The sequence below is a fragment of the Gorilla gorilla genome, chromosome 19 (genome assembly GCF_029281585.2).
Source record: "Gorilla gorilla gorilla isolate KB3781 chromosome 19, NHGRI_mGorGor1-v2.1_pri, whole genome shotgun sequence".
Classification (NCBI taxonomy): Eukaryota; Metazoa; Chordata; class Mammalia; order Primates; family Hominidae; genus Gorilla; species Gorilla gorilla.
The window spans coordinates 92,625,942-92,649,863 of NC_073243.2; the positions used below are offsets into that span (position 1 = coordinate 92,625,942).

Here is a 23,922-nt window from a genome sequence, read left to right on the forward strand (position 1 = left end):
ATTTCATGACTTTTCTAGTGAGAGGTTAGTAATGTTTTTATTTCCAGATTTTGAGTAGATACAGTTAGCATTTAGAATACCCAGTTTGGGATTTATGTGTTCATTGAGACAGGTCAATTCTATTCTCTAGCCTCACATTACACAAAAGCCTGGAACAATTTTTGAATAGAGCCTTCTCAACTTGGCAAGTTTTTAATGTTCCATCTCTTGCAATAATATAAAAGAAGACAGATGAGGTGAGACGTAAGAGACTTAATGATCTACTTGAGCATAATGCTTAGCAGTCACTCTTTGAGATTTTCTTTTCTTTTCTTTCTTTCTTTCTTTCTTTTTTTCTTTCTTTCTCTCTTTCTTTCTTTCTTTCTTTCTTTCTTTCTTTCTTTCTTTCTCTCTCTCTTTCTTTCTCTTTCTTTCTTTCCTTCCTTTCTTCCTTCCTTTCTCTCTCTCTCTTTCTTTCTTTCCTTCATCTTTCTTCCTTTTGTTTTTCTTTCTAAGAAAAAATAAATTTCCGGTGATGGTTAGGGAAGCTTAAGTAAATTTTGGAGTCAATTTTGAAGTCAATTTTGCAAAAAGTTTGTGGAATCAATAATACCCTTAACTAGTGTTAAGGGTATCACTAGTTAAGAAGATCCTCAACTAGTGTTAAGGGTATCATTGATAGGTTATCTAGAGCTTAGCTTACCTAAAGCTAAGATACAAATCCTTGACCTACTGAATGTGCCTAGATCTATACATAACATTTTGTAGTCTGATCTGTCCTAACCCTTATTTGCCTATCTTCTGCTTTTAGATTTCAGATAATCAGTTTTCTTTTATATGTTTTAAGAGAGATATGCTAGGAGAGAATCCTGTGAAACATTCACCATTAGAAGAGTCAGAGGTAGTCTTTGCAAAAGCTGTGGCCTCATGGATTCCTGGGGAAATAGAGGAGGCAAAGGCTACTTGGTGTTTATTGATTTCATAGTGTTGACTTGTGTAAACCAGATTTCCATTCGAAAGGACACAGGTGGGCCACAGTGATGTATCCATATGCTCAAGATTTTTTTAACTTTGAAAAATGAGATTTTTGTATATATTTTTATAAATAATTCTCCAAGCATTGCAAAAGCTTTAAAACCATGCAATTTGCATCATTGCCCAAACACTCTTTATGATTTTGTGATATAATACAACACCAACTAAGGTTAGCATTTGTCATTGTTCTTTAAAGATTTACATCTATTTTAACTGTCAATAAAGCTAAGGATTTTCAATCAGAGGAAACCCATTGTTTGGGGCTCAAACAAGAGAATTAGGAAAGTTTAATCTTTCACCTTTTAATTATCCCTAAGAACTAATGTCAGATCTTCAGGTGAAAAAGAGAGGACAGGACAGAATCAAATGTACTCTACTTGTTTGAGGTCATACCAGTTCTGTTTGAATTTTATCACTTCTTATTATTAACAATAGTCCTCTACAGAATAAAGACACTTCAGATTTAATATTCATCAACTCATTTCTTATCAAGTCTTTTGAGCACAATTTTTCTTACATTATTCATGTCTGCTTGAAGATTCTTGTGAGAAATTCCTTCTGACTCCTAGTTTTAAAAAGTATAATGCTACAGGGCAGATAGTTTTATTTTCATCTTATAAATATGGTGAATTGCATGAATTATAAAATTTCTGATATACTTGCCAGAAAGCCTAGAGCTAAGATACAAAACATTCACCTACTGACTGTGCCTAGATGTATACCTAAAATTTTGTAGGCTGATGTGTTCTAACCCTTATCTGCTCCTAGATTTAAGATAAGCCGTTTTCTTTTATATGTTTTAACAAGTCACCTTAAAATCTATTTTAGAATAAACCATGATATTAAAAAACTATTATTAATAATCAAATCATGAATACAATGAAAGCTGAGTCATAGCATAAGTCTAGCTTCGTGGGTTTCTCTCACTAGTTTCCTGGCATAGCTTTGAAGTTGAGAAAATTTACCTGAATTCCACTGTGCTATTTTTAAAAACCCAAAGCTTCTCTAGTATATTTTAGTTAGAAATGTCATGTTATCCAAGGTTCTGGGATGTGCTTTGCTTAAATAGTCATGTCTACTCCACACATTAGTTTCTATGACCTAGATTTTTTAAAGCCTTGTTTGATTGAATCATTGATTCATTGATTGTTCCAAGTATTAAAGTCTTTTCATTACATACTCAATACTTACCTACCCAGAATTAATCTTGAATTAATTCTGAGGAATACTTTAAGGATTTTGTCTACAGTTGTGGAATGTTTGGATTTAAATTATGATTTCAAAGATCTATATATCCAATGTTGTTAGATTAAGGTTTAATATCTTCCTTCTTATCAAAGTTTTGCTTAATTTTCTAACTCATTCACTTTCTGTGAAAATTAAAGCCATCCATTTCAGTTCAACCATTTTTGGTACCCTGTCTGATCTTTGCCAGGGCATTCTTTTGAAACTAGACTGTTTCCCAAGCTCCTACCCAGTAGTTAGACGGTTTAGCCTAAACAGAAGAACCACATCCTAACACATGAATAATTGCAACAGGTACCCTATTTAGAACACCATGTTTGCTTTGTCCAGCAATGATTGATTGTCTCATATCATCAATTGAGTCATAAGATAAGAACTTACCTACGAATAGGTTCATGCTAGTAGCCTGTATTTCAATTTCGTTGACTGCCTTCCCATCTTCATGGAGCAGTGCTGGCTGCTAAGTTTACAGCAAGGTCACAGAGTTATGACATCTCTTTATTCTCCTTCCTATTGGGAGAATAAACAAATGTGCTTATTTATTTATTTATTTTTGAGACGGAGTCTCCCTCTGTCCCCCAGGCTGGAGTGCAGTGGCGCGATCTCAACCTCACTGCAACCTCTGCCTCCCGGGTTCATGCCATTCTCCTGCCTCAGCCTCCCGAGCCTCCCGAGTAGCTGGGACTACAGGCGCCCGCCACCACGCCTGGCTAATTTTTTGTATTTTTAGTAGAGATGGGGTTTCACCATGTTAGTCAGGATGGTTTCGATCTCCTGACCTCGTGATCTGCCCATCTCGGCCTCCCAAAGTGCTAGGATTACAGGCGTGAGCCACCGCGCCCAGCCAAAAATGTGCTTTTTATTCTAAGGATGGAAATTTCTGTTTTGAAAGCAAGGATTGTTTCCATGCCAAATGGGCATGAATGAGCCTCATGTTTTATCCTGAAAAATCTGGTTAAGGGCTCATCAGGTGGCCCCAGATCTGGTTACAAGGCTCATCTGATTATCTTTTGGTTTTATTTTCCCATAGCTGAGGACAAATGATGATGACAATTTTTTTTTCTAAAACTCTCTTTCTTTTTCTTTCTCTTGAGTCTTTTTTTAAAGGAGCATTCTCTCTTCAAAAAATCAAAACATAGCAATAATGTTCCAGTCCAACTTTTTCTTAATTTTCCTGTAAAAGAGGCACATTTCTTCAGTGACAGCTCTTCTTGTGCAGAATCTCTACATATATTACTCAGGAAATTTGGAAATGGTCTCACCACCAAATATTTCCACAATTTAGTCTTTTAAATTATATATCAAACTTATTGATTTTTCAGAGAGAAAATAGCCTCGCTGGAGGCATACTTGTTACTGTCAAGTCCGATTTGTGTGCTTTTCTACTAATGGCTAAAAATCAGGGTCCCTGTGCTTTACAGACTGAACAATGAGGGCGAGGAATGGAAGTGCTCCTGACTATGAAGCCAGATATGCTACAAGTAATGGCTGACAATATTTCAAGAGCTGAGCAAATAACACAGAGAAGAGACTGATGGATTCAAAACCTGTAACAGACAGATCCTTTAGACAGTTTATCTATTGAACATTCCATGGCATTTTTATACTGTGGATCACTAAAATCATCATATTAGTCTGCTGCTATCGTAGATGTTTTTCATGATGAATGATCAGAAACCATTGTAATAGATGTAAGAATGGAGAAGGATATGCTCTTCAAGGTTTTGAGAGACATTATAGCTCAGTAAGTACCGGGATGGCAACAGACCTGAAAACAACCTTGTGTCATCACTATAATTTGTTCTGGATGTTCCATCATAAGCATTGTCCTTTATAAAGAATGCCTTTTGTGATGGTTATGCTTTGCACAATATCATTTTAGTAACAAAATTAATACTTGTTGCAGTATATTAAATCTCAATGCAATGGGGGCCCAAGAGTGTGCAAGACAATTGTGAGACTGCAGTAAATCTTTTGGAATTGATCCATTTGATTAACCAAAGTAGACTAGGTTATATTGCAAAAAGATATATCAGTGTCTCAATTCAGCAAAGGGGTATTTCTGAGTTTGGCAACATTCTAGGCAGGCACCTTCCATGTATGCGTCCATGGTTCAGCTGCTTCTACCTTGTTCTTCCTCCGTCTCAAATATGCATTCTTGGACACCACTAATGAGGAATAGACAGCATAGATAATTCACACTTTTCTGTTAAATACCTTGCGCTGCAAATGGCACAGATCGCTTCTGCTTACGAGCCAATGGTGAATACTGGACATATGTTCCACTAACTCCAAGAGTCCAAGAGGGCTGAGAAATGTAGTCTATCCAGGTGCACAGAAAATTGAGTACTAGAAATATCTGCTACACTAATAGATGGGAAACTGAGATAATTTCCTAAATGAAGTCTTATTGGCATTAAGAAATTGATTCTGTTTAAACTCTTGGGGTTTTTTTGGCTGTCATGATTTTGCATTTTATTTCATATAATCATAAAATGTTGAGTCAATCCTGCCAGGGACTATACTACACTCTGATGGGAATTTAGGTAATTTTACATATGCATTGAATTCTTAGTCACTAAGTTTAAAGATTATCTTATTTCTATTAAAAAATCATACAATCACAAGTGATTGCATTATATACTATCTAGATGTCAAAGTATCTTATGTTTATTTTCTTCAGAACCCATATTTCTATACTGTATTTCCCACCATGTGTTCTATAGGAATGGAGCAGAATTAGGCATATAATAAGGAGGCAGTGACAAACTAGATTTAGAACTTGTGTGAGGCAACTGTCTTTTCACTCTGCAGTACAGTATTCTCACAACACTACCATCACAAAAGCGTTGTAAAAGCTGCTAACAATCAGCAGCCTTGAAAATTCTCAGTTTTAGGCATTAACTATGAATGCCATGACGATATCTATGCAAAATTGCTTGCCATGTTTCACATTTCCTGACCAGCATCACTGGTCCCTCACTCTCTCTGAACATAAAATAGAAAGATAATTAATATGTTTTATCCCATTAAGGAACATATAATAAGAAACTTCTATTCTTATGTCTAATACCTTTATAGTATCTCATATCAAGAATTTGAGGTGCTATTTAGATTCCATGAGATTTCTTATGGGAAAAAAATCTCGGTTCTAAAATTACTTTGTTTTTATTTCTCTCTTTTTTTCCTGACTATAACATAAATGTTAAATTTATTTAAGTAATCCAAAGCACATATTTGTCCTTTGTAAAACTTTAATTGAAACAATGGTATATATGTATAAAGTGCATTTCCATATGTGTATTCATTGTGTAATGATCAAATAAGCATAATGATTTAGGGGTAACGTATCTGGCTAGTGAGCATGCACCCATTCTGGACACAACTTCTCTGGGCAGGACTGCTTATTCCTGGGGGCAGGGTCAACACAGGCTCCAGCGTCAGGTTGCTGGACCGGTGATCCCAGATGCTAGGGTCTGCAGTTTCTAGGATATGGAAGGCATAGCGCCTCCTAGACAGCTTGTTCTCTAGGTATAGGAAGCTGTGGCAGCTCAGTGAGTGCACTATGATGCGTGAATGTGGTGTCAATGTAGCATGGACTCAGGAATGGAAAGATATAGTGGCTACTGGCTCCTGAAACAGGATGCACTTTAGCCGTGACTCCAGTGTCAAGATGACACCATACAGGTGCAGCTTGGGTCATGGAGTAAGGAGCGGGGCACAGTGTGGGCTTCTTCTCTGGCACAGTGCAGCGGTATGGGTGCAAGGCAGCTCCCAAAACTAAGCTCAGTGCCTGTGGGAACTACAGGATTCTCCATTAGCAAAGACTGCAGGTGTTTGCAATGTTGGCGGGGCTGCTGGGAGCCTCCTGCCTGCCTACCTTTTCTCTCCTGGGGAAGGTGCCTTCTTTCTCTGAGTTGAACCTGGCTGGGAATAAGATGTGGCAGAGGCAGGCTGTTTCCTTTTCTTCTTCAGACCCTCCGTAAAGGTCTCCTTCCTCTATGCATTTTATCGTTCCAACACTGTACTCCATCACTCTCAAACACTCCAATTCAAATGTGTTGGTTTAATTGTTGCTTTGATCCTTTATATGGGGGTAGGAATGTCAGGCTCCTCCATTCAGCCATCTTTCTCCACCCATGTAAATTTTATTTTTCTTGATTTCGTTGGAAGATTTATTTATATTTTTGTTGAAGAGATTTTTTTTCCCAGAGAAAATTCAGGCAGTCATTTTAATTTCTTCCATTTTGTGTGTATTCGGCTATAAAATTAATATTAAAATGCTCATAAATCACATACATTATTTATTTATTTATTTATTTATTTATTTACTTACTTACTTACTTATTTTGAGACACAGTCTCGCTCTGTCACCCAGGCTGGAGTGCGGTGGCAGAATCTCGGCTCACTGCAACCTCTGCCTCCCAGATTCCAGCAATTCTCCTGCCTTAGCCCCCTAAGTAGCTGGGACTACAGGCACATACCAACACACTCAGCTAATTTTTGTAGTTTGAGTAGAGATGAGGTCTCACCATGTTGGCCAGGCTGGTCTCAAACTCCTGACATCAAATGATTCCCCAGCTTTGGCCTCCCAAAGTGCTAGGACTACAGTCGTGAGCCACAATGCCCAGCCTGATAAAATTGTTGTATCAAATGTTTGGTTAGGAAAATGTTAATGTAGGAAGAGAAAAAATAAATAAAATAAATTTAGATTTTTAAAGAATTATACGTTTTAAAATGTGTGGGTGGCATCTCTGACATATCAGATATTTGTTTTACTTTTTTTAATCCAGTAGTAAGATATACAATAATTTGACCCATTTTGCAATTCATGGGTTATTTTTCTCAATTATAAAGATTCAGCTTGATGCTGAATTTTCACTGGATTCTTACTAGGCTCACCCTTTTCCAAAAGACTTGGAAATATTTCTATTGATTTCAAATTTGCATAAGGTCTTCTCCTTGAGAAACTGATATTGATGCTTTAATTTTAGAAGATTATTTAATTGTTCTTTCTGATATCATAATAGTGATTCATTTTTGTAATAATGTTTCTTAAAACTTCATCTGAATTATATTTTGCCTGATAATTTTTTTCTTTATTTCTTCTAAAAAAAAACAAAAAACAGGATACATGTGCAGAACGTGCAGGGTTGTCACATAGGCATACGTGTGTCATGATGGTTTGCTGCACCTATTGACCCATCCTCTAAGTTTCCTCTCCTCACCCACAACCCCCCAATAGGCCCTGGTGTGTGTTGTTCCCCTCCCAGTGTCCATGTGTTCTTAATGTTCAACTCCAACTTATGACTGAGAACATGCAGTGTTTGATTTTCTGTCCCTGTGTTAGTTGGCTGAGGATGATGACTTCCAGCTTCATCCATATCCCTGCAAGGACATGATCTCATTCCTTTTCATGGCTGCATAGTATTCCATGATTTAAATGTACCACATGTTTTTATCCAGTCTATCATTGATGGGCATTATGTTGGTTCCATGTCTTTGCTATTGTAAATAGTGCTGCAATAAACATACATATGCATGTGTATTTATAGTAGAACGATTTATATTCCTTTGGGTATATAACCAGTAATGGGATTGTTGGGTCAAATGGTATTTCTGGTTCTAGATCCTTGAGAAATTGCCATACTGTCTTCCACAATGGTTGAACTAATTTACATTACCACCAACAGTGTAAAAGCATTCCTATTTCTTCACAGCCTAGCTTTTTAATAATTGTCATTCTGACTGGCATGAGATGTTATCTCATTGTGGTTTTGATTTGCATTTCTCTGATTATCAGTGATGTTGAGCTCTTTTCATATGTTTGTTGGCCATGTAGATGTCTTCTTTTGAGAAGTGTTTGTTCTCATCCTTTGCCCGCTCTTTGATGGGGTTGTTTGTTTTTTCTTGTAAATATGTTTAAGTTCCTGGTAAATTCTGGATATTCGACCTTTGTCAGAAGGGTAGATTGCAAAAATTTCCTCCCATTCTGTAGGTTGCCTGTTCACTCTGATGATAGTTTCTTTTGCTGTGCAGAAGCTCTTTAGTTTAATTAGATTCCATTTGTTAATTCTGGCTTTGGGTGCAATTGATTTTGGCGTTTGTCATGGAGTCTTTGCCCATGCCTGTGTCCTGAATGGTATTGCCTAGGTTTTCTTCTAGGGTTTTTATGGTTTTGGGTTTTACATTTAAGTCTTTAATCCATCTTGAGTTAATTTTTGTATAAGGTGTAAGGAAAGGGACCATTTTCAGTTTTCTGCATGTGGCTAGCCAGTTTTCCCAGAATAATTTAATTAATAGAAGGTCCTTACCCCATTGCTTCTTTTTGTCAGGTTTGTTGAAGATCCGATGGTTGTAGATTTGTGGTGTTATTTCTGAGGTCTCTGTTCTGCTCCATTGGTCTATATGCCTGTTTTAGTACCAGTACCTTGCTTTTTTGGTTACTGTAGCCTTGTAGTGCAGTTTGAAGTCATGTAGTGTGAAGCCTCTAGCTTTGTTCTTTTTGGCTAGTATTGTGTTGGCTATACGGGGTCTTCTTTTATTCCATATGAAATTTAAAATAGTTTGTTCTAATTCTGTGAAGAATGTCAGTGGTAGTTTGATGGGAATACGATTGAATCTATAAATTACTTTGGGCAGTATAGCCATTTTCATGATACTGATTCTTCCTATCCATGAGGATGGATTTTTTTCCCATTTGTTTGGATCCTTTCTGATTTCCTTGATAAGTGGTTTGTAGTTCTCCTTAAAGAGGCCCTTCACATCCCTTGTTAGCTGTATTCCTAGGTATTTTATTATCTTTGCAGTGATTGTGAATGGGCATTAATTCATGATTTGGCTCTCTGCTTGCCTATTGTTGGTGTAAAAGAATGCTTGTGATTTTTGCACATTGATTTTGTATCCTGAGACTTTGCTAAAGTTGCTTATCAGTTCAATAAGTTTTTGGACTGAGATGATGGGGTTTTCTAAATATAAAACCATGTCATCTTCAAACAGAGACAACTTGACTTTCTTTCTTCTTATTTGACTACCCCTTATTTCTTTTTCTTGCCTGATTGCCCTGGCCAGAACTTCCAATACTATGTTGAATAGGAGTGGTGAGAGAGGGCATGCTTGTCTTGTACCAGTTTTCAAAGAGAATGCTTCTAGTTTTTGCCCATTCAATATGATATTGGCTGTGTGTTTGTCATAAATAGCTCTTATTATTTTGAGATAAGTTCCATCAATACCTAGTTTTTGAGAGTTTTTAACATGAAGGGATGTTGAATTTTATTGAAGGCCTTTTCTGCATCTATTGAGATAATCATGTGGTTTTTGTGCACGTCTTTAGTCCCAGCTACTTGGTAGGCTGAGGTGGGAGAATCACCTGAGCCCAGGTGGTTGAGACTGCAGTGAGCCGAGATCATGTCACAGCACTCTAGCCTGGGCAACACAGTGAGACCCTGTCTAAAAAAAAAAAAAAAAAAAAAAAGAAAGAAAAGAAAAAAAATCCATGTAAAGTGTTAATCTGGTAGATATCATAGATAAAAACACTTTAAAATGCAATCAACTTAACGTAAGAATAATATACTTCTATTTTTTAATCAGAATTTTGTTTTTTTTCCCTAATATATAGATCCTAACAATCAAAATGTTGTGATAATTAGCTTAAGAATGTACAAGGAGATGAATGTCTTTATAAATTCCATGACTAACTTATGGAACATCATTTTTTATAAATTAAGTTGGAGATACTTCGATTCAAGAAAACAGATGTTTCCATCAACTTCAGTAGAAACAGAGTTAGACTTGAGAATAAGAACTCTTTTTAATCTTATGACCAGGAATGTACTGAAAGTCAATTGTGTCATAAAGATCATCAAAGTCTCACTGGATTGTTTTGTTTTCATTTAAAATCCTGGACTTTATATCTAGTATTAATCAGCAGGAGTGAAGAAAGGTGAAAACAGATTTCTGTTTAGCTTCTATTAATCAAATCATTTTTTCTCAATTTCCTTAGGGAAACTATAGGTTTGAAACAATGTGGGGTTCCCCCTACTCTCTCTCCTATATACTTTTATTATTATTATCATCATTATTTTTTCTTTTTGAGATAGAGTCTCACTGCATCACCCAGGCTGGAGTGCAGTGGCACAATCTCAGCTCACTGCAACCTCCACTTCCTGGGTTCAAGTGATCCTCCTGCCTCATACTCCTGAGTAGCTGGGACTACAGGCATGTGACAGTATGCCCCGTTTATTTTTGTATTTTTAGGTACAGATGGGGTTTTACCATGTTGGCCAGGCTGGTCTTGAACTCCTGACCTCAAGTGATCCACCTGGCTAGGCCTCCCAAAGTGCTGGGATTACAGGCTTGAGCCACTGCACCTGCAACACTTTTATTGGTAAACCGTTGAAATAATTGACAGCTCACATGCTTTTTAAAAGAAGATAGTAATTAAAAGCAACACACTTCCAGCAGACCATCTGCTGTCCACAAACATCACAGAAAGCCATCCTAAACTTGAAATGATGGTTTAAGTTAAGAGCAGTTTATCTCTTGAGTTTTAGTGAGGCAGAAACAATTTTTTTATATCTACTTAAGAAATAGCACAGATTTTAAAATAATATTAAAAGAAGGCTTAGAGATCTTAATAAACACAGTATGGGTAAGCTTAAATACTATCTTTTATCTTATAAATATATATTTTAAATATTTCAAAATAAATAACACAGAAAGCTTCCTGTTGTCTGTTGTCCCCAGGTTATGGGCCTGTTTTTATTCTCATCTTTTCCTTTGGGATTTTCTAAGATGTCTGTTTACCTGAAGGGGCCATTTTAATAAGGAGCTATCAGCACTTTGTTTTTTTAACAAGCTATCTCATAAACAAAACTATTTTGTTTCCATGTGAACCTAAAATTATTAAGATTTAGGCCATGAACCTACTTTTTTCAATTAAAAGATATTTTGCCTTTTTATTAGGCCAATATACTATGGAACTGAATGCATCTTCAAAATACAACTTAAATTGCTCTTTTATTGGCAGTGTTTAAATGATGCATGGTATTAGATGTTAGAGTTTGTTGTGAAAATTAATTGGTTACTTCTAAATACGTGGTTGCTTTATCACTTTCACTCTTGTAAAAATGAGATGTTGATTTTTACCGAATCTTCCTTGATATTAAATCTTTAGCATAAATGATTCAAATTCCTTGTAATCTAATAGAGCTTACTCTTTAATACACAAGACAATTTTTGGTGTCGAAAATAATATGATGTAGTGAACTTGGTATAGTGGTCTCTTCTCTTTAGTAAACTATGACAAATTTACATTTTAGTATAAGTAGACTTTCAATTTCTGTGTCCTTTCAGTATTTTGCTATAGTAGCAAAATAGTTTCTTAGCAAGGGAAGAAAAAGGATTAACTTGACTAAAACCCAGTTAAAATGCAAATGAAATGAATTTCTGGGCAATAAAGCATGCATTAAGCTGGAACCCTAATGAAGATAATAGTAAAAAGCCCCTAGAATATTTTATGCACCTCTATCTACTTCATCTTTATGCTCATTCGGATGTAAGACTTCCAGTCATTTTAGAGGCTTTGCATTTCTGTTTGCCACAAACATGATTAACAGCTTTATTGCTCCATTTTATCCAGAGACATTTTCGGACCTACTTCATTTTGCTCACTGAAAACCAAGCCATGAAAGCAGAAAAAAAAAAAATCATATCTTGTTTCGAAGATTTATGTTCATTTCATAGGAATTGCTAAAAGTCAGTGTATAAAGGTGGTATATAAATTGGCTAAGTACCATGGAGTATCAAAAGAATGTTTACATGGAAAACAAAAGAAAATTTAATGTTTATGTAACATTAACATCTGAATTATTAGGATAGAAATAAGAGGGGATGATTTTGTCAGAGACATTTGAACCACAGCGACTCCATCTTGAGTAGGGGTTGGGTAAAATAAAGCTGAGAACTGCTGGGCTGCATTCCCAGTGAGTTAGGCATTCTGACTCACAGGATGAGATAGGAGATTGGCACAAGACACAGGTCATAAAGAGCTTGCTGATAAAACAGGTTGCAGTAAAGAAGCTGGCCCAAATCTACCAAAACCAAGATGGCAACAAAAGTGACCTTTAGTCATCCTCACTGCGCATTATATGCTACTTACAAGGCATTCACATGCTAAAAGATACTCCCACCAGTGCCCTGACAGTTTACAGATACTATGTCAACTCCAGGAAGTTACCCTATGCGGTCTAAAAAGGGGAGGAACCCTCAGTTCCCGGAATTACTCTCTCCTTTGCCAGAAAACTCATGAATAATCTACATCTTGTTTAGCATATGATCAAGAAATAACCATAAAAATGGGCAACCAGCAAGCCTCGGTACCGCTTTGCCTATGGAGTGGCCACTCTTATTTCTTTACTTTCTTAATAAACTTGCTTTCACTTTATGGAATTGCCTGGAAATCTTTCTTGCGCAAGATTCAAGAACCGTCTCTTGGGATCTGGATCAGGACCCCTTTCCTGTAACAGTTTCTTCCTATAAAAAGAGACATTGATCCCTGTTATCACCCTGTAGGTAGAGCTTAGCCACTTGTGGGCTGAGGAGGAGAGTCTTTTCATATTGCTGATGGATTTTGCTGAGCCAGGTACCCTTTCCGAGGAGACAAACCACAGTTTAAGCAAACACAACTAGGTCATTTCTTTTACCTTGTTAGACCTGTTCACATTTTGCTCAAAGGCTTTTTAAAAATTCAGAGGATTTTAATATATTATCCTATAAAATAATTATATAATCTATTATTATAATAGATCATAAAAGAGTATGGTCATTATGGAGTAAGTACTATTCCAGAATCATAAAATATTAATAAGCAGTCAAGGTCAAGAGAATATAGGATAGGTTGAGAGTTAAATCTACAGAAGCTGGCACATTGTGAGTTGAAATAGCTGCAAAAGATTCATGAAGTCTATTCCATGCCAAGAACAGTATCCCTGAAACTAATTTAAATAATTAGTTTTACTATTTTCGTGTTCATCCTTTAGAAAGCATATGGTATAGCCTCAATGATTATAGCGATAAAAAAGGACCATTTGCTAGTCATAGCAATGCTGTGACTACGAGATGTGAGGTCAAATAGAGCACAAGAAAGTAGTCTTGAAATTAAAAGCCATAGAAATATGTCATTTAATGTGCATTATCCACTTTTATGTGCAGTATGCTTTTGATATTGAAAAAAAGGTATTTTGGCCTTGACTATATGTTTTCATCTATCAGAGAGAAAAAAGTCATTGAATTAGCTGGGGCAAATGAATTACTGAGAGGGTGGCCACATCTACTTATTCTATTTGATAGACAATCTGTGAAATCTCTTTCTGAAGCCAGAAGATTAACTTTGGTAACTGCTTCATGAATCAATGATCCTTTATCAAGTACATGCTCTGTCCTTTAGGAAATACAAAGTGCATTGCTGCCTGATGACTCAGATGGCACTTTAAATAGCTCAGGAAATGGAACTCTTTTATTGTCCTTGTTAAATTATTCTTTCTACAGTTAGAGTTGAACTGTTATTCTACCATAAAATATGTACCTATATACTCATTTATATTCATATAATCATAGAGTGCTTAATCTTAGCTTCTTCGGAACAATTAGTTCTATTCGAGTTGTGCTGGGGGTCATGCTCTTTCCTGCTGTTTCTACCTGCTCTATGTCTACCTTCTTTCTGCATTCTTCCCCATTATTTAAGAGAAGAGTCCTAACATGAATAAGACTTTATTGTGCTTATCCGAAGCATCAGAGCTTTGTCTCTGTGAAATGTTTCTACTTTGAATGTGTAATGTAACTTCTATTCTTTATGTTTCTCTACTATTTCATTCCTTAGTGCTGGTGGGAACAAGCTACATTATGAGTGAATTCTTGATATGTAGGTTATTGGCTTGGAGACCAGAAGTGAGAGCGCTTGACTAAACACCAACGCCATTCTTGATTGCCTGACTCTTTTCCCCACTCACATCCTTACATGTCTAATGTCACTGCATTTGTTGGAGAACTTCTGCCCTTCATTCAGTGTTATATATCCTTCTGGTAAACAATCCAATCAAGGTGCCAGTGTCATCATGCTCATCCTCTATGCTGTTAATTAGCTGGATGAGCATAGGATCAGGCATAATTATTATGACAAAAATTGATGCACAGAATTTGAATCAAATTATATCTCAGGGAGGTTGTAGAAATGTATGCTATTCAATAGATGCTTTAGGCATAAAAGCATACAACAACATTACTTAAAATTAAGATACAGATAATTCTTTCAATTAATAAAAATTGAGTAATACTTACAATTTGGTAAGTTCTGAAAAGGAAAAGAGTGCTGTGCTACTAATAACTTTTTCCTTGCCACAATGTTTTCCACACATTTGAGACTTTTAACGAACACTAGATATAGTTAGGTCAATTGCTTTGAGATTTCACTATATTGGATAACATATGTGTTAATGGGAGTAGTTTAAAAATATTATGATAACAATAATAACAATCAACTTATAAAACCTTCCTGGTGATTTTTAAAAATTCTTAATCAATTTTATTACTCAATAGCCAATAAAGTTAAATTTAACACAGACATCCAATTTCAAATATCTGATATAAATTATAATGCTATGCTAGTATATGAGATATAAATTAAAGCCTAAGTGATATATTTAATTCAAGATATTCTTTGCAGCAATAGCATATGATTGCCATGGAATCCCATTACAGTTAACAACAGGAAGCTTTCATGTGCCTATCAGAAGAACATGAGAATTGTTTCTATGAGCCCCTCTCTGCTTGTAGCATTCTCAAACCCTTTCCCCTGCCCACACCATTCACATGCTTACCTCCTACAGCCATCTGTGCCTAACACCTGATTCAGACCCTTCTGCATACACCCATCCAAACAATACTGATGCCTGTGACGGGGGGCCTTTCCATAATACTCACAAGGTCAGTGTCTTACAGTGCCCGGCAGCATGGGAATTCCAGACATTTTCACTGATGTATTTCGTCTTCTCTTTTTCACAGCTACCTTCTTTTACCATGAGTTTCAGCCATCCCCACAGAAAAAGTCTGTGTCAGATTTTCAGATGCCCTAAGCCTTAAAGCTTCTACCTATTATCTATTTGATCTGGATCAGAGTGGGAGAATGGAATCTTTTCTTCTCAAAACACACAGCATCGGGGTGGATAATAATCCCTGATGCATGTTCATCTTCCCAACATGCCTGGACTGTGGGCAGGATCATTCAAACAGTGGAGTGACAGGGAGGTGAGGATTGTCCGGGAAGCCACTCATGCTAACCTCACTAATATAAACAAGTTTTCAAGACCCCCAAGTTCAGGGACCTGGAAGAGAAGCCACGTATGAAACTGTTCCAAATTAGGCAAAAAGGTGAGCTGTTTCTAAGTCTATACTGAGAGAGAAACTTAAATGGAAGAAAAAATAGTCCAGAGGCTTTAAATGTGTAAATGAGTGAGTTGTATAACAGTGGATGTTGAGACAACCTAACAGAGTTAATACTTTGAGGGAAAGAGGCGAGAAACAGAGCCTAAAATGATTGGAGTCAAATAATTGTCACCATTAGTTCAAATATTTATATTTTAATATGTGGTTAAGATACTCAGGGGAGGGAATCCAGGTGCTTCTGTACTACCTACTTTGGTTGTTCTTTTCCCTTGACTCTGTTACAACTACTTTTTCTTCTCACTTAACTGTTCTGCATTTTTTCCTACCTTCACTCTCTCTCATGGGACTTAGCTAACAGCCTCAAGAATGCTTTCTCTCTATGAAATGTGTCTTCTAATTTTAATTTGTTTGTGTTCTTTGTGTTAATATGTCACTTACATCATTAATGGTGATAATTTACATCGAACATTCTAAATGAGATGTATGTGAGTTATTAGCTGGAATCTTTTGACTGTATTGTGGCAAAGGATGGTGAAAACCTGTATTTAGAAAGATTTTATAGTAAGGGACCTTCATTTTTAATGATTAATGAAAGAGAAAAAATAATATACTGATCCCTCCACAGGAATTTACATTTAATTGGTAAAAACTTACATCAAATAATATCTTCAAACCCCACTGATGTTTGTGTTTAAAGTACAGTGAAGGATTTAGAATGTCCCCACTCGACTCTCCTATAAATAAGTGTGAGGCAGGTTTTGGTCATGATTGTAATAGAGATAGAGATATAACTCTTTTGTTTGACATATGTAGTATTGCCATGTGCTAAAGTATGAAATGAGATCTGGAGAGATCTTCTGACTAACAAATGGTTTTTGAAATTTTAATGGTAAGATATAAATTATGTTGTAACAGAATTTTTAAGAGAGCAGATAACTTCTAACATTTAATCATATAATATTTTGCTTCAAAAATAGGATAAACAGATGAATTGATTTCATGAGCAAATGAATCCTAGTCAAATGTGCGTGGTTTACATAGAACCATCCAGGGTGGTCCAGGAGATGAGAATTTTCTCCTCTATAAGCATTCTTTTCTGCCATGCTTGCCTGTACATGGACATTTGTAGAAACATTTTTATTTTGACTTACCTATTTGCTTAAAATTTTCTATTGTATTTATTTTTGGAAGTAGAATGTTAATGTTATACAAATAATCTAATAATTTTGGCAAACATACAATCAAAGTAGGGGGGTAGTATAGAGTTAAAGCATGGCCGTAAGAATACAATTCAAAAAGTGGTATTTTATCTCCTTATTAATATTCATCATTTAACACTGATTAAATGTAAACACAATTAATCCCACAATTTGTAATATCTAATTTTGCTTTTTAGTACTATAAATGTGGAGGAGTTTCACTCTTTTGTTTAATGTTATTCATTTACAAAATAAAAATTTAAATTAATAGTCTGGCTGGATTATTGAATTTTTTAACATAACACTATTTGAGAATATAGTCTACTCTTATAAACTTTTTAACACTGTACAAGGTTTTTTTATATATAATGTCCTTCTTTTGCTCTCATTTTGCCTGCTATCTTTCTTTGGTGTAACTTGTTCTAATGTGTGTAGAAGCTATACTTTTTAATAAAATCTTCCATGTAGCCATCTTTCTTCATTTTTATTCACAGGTATTTTGAATAAGAAAGTTTTTTAATAATGTATTTGTAGAACTGTTTCACTCCATCCATACCACATGGAGAATGCCTTGGGATGAGATTTAAATTTATTTTAATAAAATATTGGTAATATTAATCATTGTCTAATCCAACTCAGTTTTTGTTTCTGCAATGTAAAACTCTGTAACTTAAAAGCCACTTTATGGGACACCTGTTTTATACCATTTCTGATCTCCTTTTCCCCGCTCCCTCTGGTAATCCAGATGTTGCTGTGGTAAGCCACTCTACATGGGCTGTAGTCTACTTTACCTAGCCACCACCTGACATGCCTTGCTATATGTCAGGATCCTATGCTTCTTGTTCTAGAATATATTTGAGAGTTCCAAAATGCATTTTATGTAGGTTCTTTGGGATAGAGCAAGATATTAAAAAGCTCAACATTGTATCATTGGTCCTTACTTCTCCTTGGATTTATACATCTTAGTAAGTAAAAGAAAAGCACATAAGTCCTCTACTTCACACTCTACTTTGTAGATAACCTATGTGAAGAGAGTTGGAACCAGAAATGGCCCTAAAAAGTAGATCCTAAGGATCAGAGTTCACACATGAATTTCTAAGGAGCCGAGCTGAGCTCCTTAGTAATTCATGTGTGAAGGAGGTAAGTGTGTGGTGGTAAAGTCTGGCATTCAATGTAATACAAGTATTGTGACTTTTACTTGTGCTTAATGAGGATGGTGTAAATAGGAAAGTAAGCCATTGTGATGCTCATTTGCTGGGCACTTGACCTGTATGGGAGAAAGAAGTAAAGATGACAAGCTGACTTTATTTAACTGATTGGAACATTTTTAAAAATTAAAATGTTAGACTCAGAGCAGCAACATTCAACTAAATGCATACTGAGGAGGACATAAGGTCTCTAAGGTAACTTTTAAGCAGATTATGATCTTCTGTAGCCACAGAAAAGTCTGTGCTGAAAATCAGGCCAAGGTTCAAAATATAAAAGTGACAGACCTATGAAGTCTTCACAGATCTCCTTTGTCAAAGTCAAGGTACTCTGGAAAAAAAAAAAATGTGAGACTCAAAGCTGGAATAGGTTATATGAGTGACAAGCTGAAGAAGCTTACATTCCATGCGTCCCTTGGACATTTCAAGGAAGGTTCAAAATGTGCACATTTAAGGTCATGGTAATGAAGAATTTTGTCTCTTGTGGGATTAAGGTCTTAATATCCATTAACAGGAAGCAGCTCAGACCAAACTAATTGCTCACCAAGTCTGAGGATATATTAGTCAGAGTTCTCTAGAGGGACAGAACTAATAGAATAGATATATGTATAAAGGAGTTTATTAAGGAGTATTGACTCACATGATCACAAAGAGAAATCCCACAATAGGACGTCAGCAAGCTGAGGAGCAAGGGAGCCAGTAGGAGTTCCAAAGCCTCAAAAGTAGGGAAGCAGACAGTGCAGCCTTTGGTCTGCATTCAAAGGTCCAAAAGTCCAAAAGCTGAAAAACTTGGAGTCCGACGTTCGAGAGCAGGAAGCATCCAGCATGTGGGAAAGATGTAGGCTGGAAAACTAAGCCAGTCTAGTCTGTCCACATTCTTCTGCCTGCTTTATTCCAGCCTTGCTGCCAGCTGATTAGATTGTGCCCATCCAGATTGAGGGTGGGTCTGCCTTTCCCAGTCAACTGACTCAACTGTTAGTATCCTTTGGCAACACCCTCACAGACATACCCCAGGAACAATACTTTGCATCCTTCAATCCAATCAAGTTGACACTCAATATTAACCATTACAGAGGGTAATCTAGAACTTGTAGCAGACGAGGAAAAAGATAATGGATATTACTACAATCTGTGATGAGTTACAATAATGGGGAATGTAGCTTGCCTGAAGGCTTTTAGTTATTGCATATGGCTACCACTTTAAAGCAAATGATTTTTATTGAACTTTTTCTTCCACTTTTGTTAAAAAAAAATCTCGCCATTCTCCTGCCTCAGCCTCCTGAGTAGCTGGGAGTACAGGCACGCACCACCACACCCAGCTAATTTTTGTATTTTTAGTAGAGACGGGGTTTCACCATGTTGGCCAGGATGGTCTCGATCTCCTGATCTCGTGATCCACCCGCCTTGGCCTCCTAAAGTGCTGGTATTACAGGCATGAGCCACCGCGTCTGGCCCAGTTTTTCCTTTTTGTATTACTAGTTGTGACATCTAACTGGCCGAGTGTCTTGAATACACTTTTCAATTTGAGCTTGCCATAATTGCCTTTTAAGAGCATAGCATCATCTTCTGTCACAATGACCTCTCCAATTTCTTCTAAGTCATGATGCTCAACAACTTCCAGATTTAGGGTCAACCCCTCTTGTTCAAACACTTCACCACTAATAGCAGTAGTCTTATCTTTAAGCTTGTTCTTTCAATTGTCACCAAAACCTGGAGCTTTGACAGTTACAGCCTAAAGACCAACTTTTATACTGTTCAAAACATATAACATTTTCAGCAGTTATGACCAAGGGTTTGAGCACTGGCAATTTAAAGACCAGGTATAATGGACTGGACACTGGAAATTTCCTTTTCACTCAATAGAACATACACATACTGAAATTCACATACTATTATTCACAGTAAAATACACCTTTGATGTATTAATAAAGTATGGAGAAATATAGCCTTGATCAAACTTCATGCCTTCCATAATTTCTAGTTCATCATTCAATGTTTTTCCATTATTTACTGTGATGACACCCTTTCTTCCAGCATTATTCACTGTATAAGAAATATGTTGCCAATTTCTTTCTCTCTGTTTGCAGAAATTGTAGCATCTTGAGCAGTTTCTTCAAGAGTTGTCACTGGTTTAGACTGATTCTTAAGTTCAGCAATTACAGAATCAATAGCTAACATAATATGTCTCCTGATTTCCGCTGAATTAGCACTTTTGGTAATTTTTCTCTTTCTTTGACAATAGGACATGCCAGTACAGTAGCAGTGGTGGTGCAATCCTCAACCTCTTCATTTCTGTTATTGGAAACATCTTGAACAGGTTTAGCACCAATATTTTCATATTTATCTTCTAAGTTAATTGAGTGTGCCACAATCACTCCATCTTTTGTTACTTTAGGTCTTCCCCAACTCTGTTCAATAATCACTATTCTTCTCTTTGGCTCCATTGTAACAGCTAGAGCATAGGCTTAAAGTCATATAACTTGAAGCATTAAGGCTCGGGCTTCTACACCAAATTTCACATCTTTAGCATAAGCCCAAGTGACAGGAGAAGCTAGTACCCTGGACACAGGTCTCATTTGGTGAGAGACTGTGAATAATCAAACCATTTCTGTAAGGCAGTGGCAGGGAGCGTGCACATTGAGGCAGGTGATTATCAGCAAGTGAGGGCCAAAACCTCTTAAAATTGTGATTATCAAGTTATTATGTACCATAGGAGAAAATCTTTGGAAATAGATGTATAGAGTCAAGATAAATTATTTAAATAAATTATGATAAATATTAAAAAAGAACATGCACTGATTAAAATTAACATTATGAAAGTTATGTACATATCCTTGATATGATCTTAGGGGAACAATCTGTTAAAGTCTGGATATAGTGTGTGATATTTGTTTGAAAGATATTCCAAAATATAAAATATAGATATGTATGATTTTTGTAGAACATTTTCTTATTTTGAATATGCTTTTCATTTTTGTTTGTTATAATAAATTATTCCATCTAAATAAGATAAACAAATAGCATAAAGAATCTGATTCTATGTGTAATAATTTATCTTTGACAACTAAAATATTTTTTTCAAAGAAAATAATCATTTTTTCAAATACTTCACAGTAGATAAATACTTATGTTCTTCCCTTACCAAGTGGTGGCCAAATACTTTTTTCTCTTATCAAGTAATGTTTGTAACAGATTGCATCAGAGATCTTCAAAAGCATTGGTATCTAGTCTTAGCAACATTTCCAGAATTTGCAATGGAAGTCAAGTGGTATATTTTGAGAAGACAACACCTAGTTGGCATATTTGTAGAGTTGTTATCAAATGCAACTATACTAAAATGTGAAAAATAATCTTAAGACATTGTTGTTACATTTACTTTTCATATTTATTTGCAAAAAAATCTAAAATTGCATTCAAATGGTGTGAGCAAGCATTCTATTGATTCTTAATTTAATATCCCATCGTCCAGCCTCCTCCCTAATCTTTCTATTAATATATTTATCAGATGTCATTCTGTACTTTAAACATAGATATTTTCTCCAAAGTGCTCCTTCAACCATTAGTATTTTCTGTCTCTTTCGTGACAACATCAATTTTGCAACAAATAAAATGCAGTATTGCCTGAGAAAAAAGGCAAAAATGTGTGTGTGTTTTTAATTGTTGAAGTCACATGTATAAGATATTAAAACTAGGTCCAAGATCTCTTAATTGCTATATATTTTATATGACTATGACTCTGTTAGAAGAGGCTTGCTTCAGCACAAACCCAAGTTTCTACTTCCTGGGAAAATATCTATATGCCTTCAACTACCAAGAATAAAGTCCTGTGGTAGAGATAAAATCAATTTCTAGAAATTATGATGAAGACCTAATGCATTAAATTTTGTTTCCTAGCATCTTTCTAGCTCTTTCTCAACCAATAGAAGAGCCACAATTTATAGCTATGTAGACATTTTTGACATATTTTTTCTATTATCTGGAAATGCCATGGTCAATGGCAAGTAAACCCAGATAAACCATTTCTGGAAGTTCAGGCAATAGAAAAATTAACTACTGGCAACTGATTTGAAAAACAATATTATGTGCTTCCAACAGATAAAGACATGAAATATATATTGTATGCAAATACCTTACAAAGGAACAAATCAACTGAAGAGTTACCAGATTGGGCATTGATTGATATTTCAATACTGCTTATTGATTAGCAAAACCATAACCACTGTTATCTTTTCTTACGGACTTTTGAGATCAATTGCCTAACCAAGGATGACTGCAAAGACTAGTTTCATGAAAAAATGTGTTCTTGGCACAATATTGTCAAGACCAGAAGTGTTTTACCTTTAGTTTTCTAGGTATTGTTAGTATGTTACAATATAAATGTTATGATACCCTGATAAGTGTTTTTCCGGTCTACTTATAAAGAGTTGAGATTTTATTAACCTGAGAAGCAAAAACAAATGGCGACATACATTTCCAGAATTAGGATATGGATGGGTGCACCACTGATATGGTTTGGCTCTGTGTCTGCACCCAAATCCCATTTCGTATTGTAATCCCCACATGTCGAGGGAGGTGCTTGGTGGGAGGATATTGGATCATGGGGATGGTTTCTCCCATGTTGTTATCATGATAATGAGTGAGTTCTCACAAGAGCTGGTGGTTTTAAAAATGTTTGACAGTTTCCTTCTTGTGCTGTCTGTCCTGCCTCCATGTAAGACGTGCCTGCTTCCCCCTTACCTTCTGCTATGATTGTAAGTTTCCTGAGGCCTCCCCAGCCATGTAGAGCTGTGTCAATTAAACCTCTTTTGTTTACAAATTAAATTACCAACTCTCAGGTAGTATCTCTACAGCAGTGTGAAAATGGACTAACACAAAAACTCTTTTGGAATGTCTAATGATTACAATAATGAGCCACATTTTCCCAGCTATTGTAAATAATAGTAATACTACTGTTACTGATAGTACTAATGACAATATGTAATCATTTTGGTCATCAAAATATATATGCACCTTCTCTCAGAAAATCTCATTTAAATGGCAGGAATCTATCCAGCTGTCTATCTTGAAAGACACAGAAGAAATCTGTAAAATGTAATACACCAGAAATATTTTAGAATTCCCCAGATATAAAAGGAATTGTTGTTAAATTCCTAAGTTCTGCCATTTCATAGAAAACTCCAGAGCTGCAAGCTCAATGTTTGCCTTGACAATTACTGGACATGAAGGAATGTCCTGGAGAGCCAACCTGCATGTAGCATGCATGTTGAGGACTTTTATCTTGGAAGATTTCTTGGTAAGTCCTTGAAGTTCATTTATAAATCTGTTTGCCACACATGAAAAATTCTTCTAATGCAGTTAACAACTCCCTAGAATTCACCTCCATGGTTCTCAGTACTTGACATGATTAAGAAACTTATTAGAAATGTTGTTTACATAAATCCATGTCTGGGCCTAGGCATCTGCATTTTGACCATAAAAATAGGTGATTTTTATGCAGGCAGCCTAGTGTCCACATAAAAACTTAGACCTAGATTATTTTTTCTATGTGATTTGTCACATCTCAAAATTTTAATGAATTAATTTGTTTTTACTTTTACACAGTGTCTAGTTCTGTTGCCCTGGAGTGCAGTGCAGCTTGAAGTGCAATGGTGCAATCATAGCTCACTGCAGCCTTGAATGCCTGGGTCCAAGCAATCCTCCTGCCTCAGCCTCCTGAGTAACTAGGACAACAGGTGTGCACCACCACACCTGGCTAAATTATTGTATTTTAAATTGTTTGCAGAAACAGTGTCTTGCCATGTTGCCCAGGCTGGTCTCAA

At 36.0% G+C, this 23,922-nt stretch overlaps 1 pseudogene; it reads right to left on the reverse strand.

Moving 5' to 3' along the window:
- Window positions 1-20,709, reverse strand: part of LOC101140492 (60 kDa heat shock protein, mitochondrial-like) — a 38,555-nt pseudogene extending 17,846 nt beyond the window's left edge.
- Window positions 20,710-23,922: the final 3,213 nt, after the last annotated feature.